Genomic DNA, 2032 nt, shown 5'->3' on the forward strand with positions numbered 1-2032 from the left:
TCTCTCTCTCTCTCTCTCTCTATCTATCTATCTATCTATCTATCTCTATCTCTATCTCTATCTCTATCTCTATCTCTATCTCTATATTACTATAAAGTCATTGTCCCAGTTCTGTAAGAACTGGGCAGTTGCTCCCTCCTGTGCCCCCCCCAACAAAGACATCAATCACATCCTCAGAAAAACATGCTACTTCATACCCACAGCTAAAATGGTGTTGGGAAAAGAGGGAAAGTGCAACTTTTAAACTGGAACAGCTGAAGATTTTCCTCTGTGGGCTGTGGATGAGATGAGATGAAGACAATATCATGTGGACATGGGCAGGCTCATCCTGTGGTTAGGAACTTATGAGAGTAGCTATTTGAAGAAGTACATAGGAGAACTATCCAAAAGCTGTCAGGAACTATTTCTTTGTAGATACAGAAGCAAATCAGAACTACTATATAAGGTGGTTACCTAAACATAAAAAAGTTAAATTAGCTAATAGAATAACTGTCTAGATCTTTTTTCTTTTTCTTTTTTTTTGGCAGAAAGCATATTCCATGAAATATTTTCTATGTTTCTGGTTCACTGTTTTGCTTTTCATAGATTGTTATTTAATTACTGTATGCTTTTCTATATTATTTTTGAGATTTTAAATAAAATACAAGTCCAAACTTTTGAACCAAATCAAATGTCTAGATTTTTGAACTTTTAGAGTAGTAAAAAATATAGTTTTGCTCTGCCATCATTAGATCCAAATAAGACAGTTTGACTTTTTTTCTTTGCAATTAAATACATTAAATATTTTGCTTAGTTTTACAGAAATTTCCAAAAACCATAGAAAATCTTGTTACCAAGACTAACTTAAAAATCCCTATTCCTGATAAACGGATAGAGAAATAACTGAATTGTTAGTCCAGTTATCATTCACTTCTAAGGTAATGTGTGTTACTTGTGAGGAATGGAGTTTTACATTTGGATTATAGAGCTGTGCCATGTAGGTATTATATGACACTAAGATTTCAGCATGAAATTTGAAGCTGCTAGTATGAAACATATAACTTAACTAAATACTTTGCTCAGCAAATTTAAGCAATGGAATCTCATATCAGATTTCATTGCTCTTTGGGTGACCTCTGTGATGGCTTAAGAAGCAAACCTTCTTAAGCTACTTGAAGCATAGTGAATGCGTTTAACTGTATAGCCCTGAAATGGCTATAGATACTATGAGAGTGTAATGCTACTTTTTGAGCATCAGGCTAGTAGATGGTACTTATGTTACATGGCATAGGTTTTTGAAGTTGGTTAAGGCATTCTAATGTAGATGTTGTTTAAATGCTAGCTAAGTATTGGTACATGGAAGGCATCCTTGATAAATGGGACTTCTCCCATGTAGTTTCTCCTTTTGGCCAAATTTTGTGTGACACAGCCCCAAATAAATTTTTGATTGAATCCCATTAACTCAGAAATTCAAAATTCCTCTTGTAATTTTGTCTAATAGATTCCTTCCTTTTACAATGGGGACTGATCTGTACATGCTGGAATGCATTGTTTTGCAAGAAACTACATTATTTGATTGGTAGGGTTCCTCAGGTTAAAAACATAATGGCTAATCAGGGTCTTTGTTTCATAGAAGCAATCAAGACAAAACATTCAAGTGGAGGCCAGAAAACTGAAAAGGCAATGGGGTTTATTTAATTTACTATAGATGTATCATGCTGAAATCGAAATGATTTCCTGTGTCATTTTGTAATGGTTTATAAAATAAAAATCAATAAAATGCATTAATTGCAATAAAAATCTAAAATAATACAATCAATATGAGGTCAGGATTAAACCATTTAGGAAGGCCAAATCTAACCAAACTGTCCTAATGGCTGGATGCAGCTGGTATATAGGCTACATCCTAGACCAGGGCTTTTCAACCAGTGGTACGGGTACCACCTGTGGTACATTGGCACCTGGCAGGTGGTACGCAACCATCCTAGAGAAGTGGTAGCAGGGGAGGGGAATGAGCTGAACTGGCGGCAGCACCGCACTAACCTGAGGGAGA

Source organism: Vipera ursinii (genome assembly GCF_947247035.1).
Source record: "Vipera ursinii genome assembly, chromosome: 1".
Classification (NCBI taxonomy): Eukaryota; Metazoa; Chordata; class Lepidosauria; order Squamata; family Viperidae; genus Vipera; species Vipera ursinii.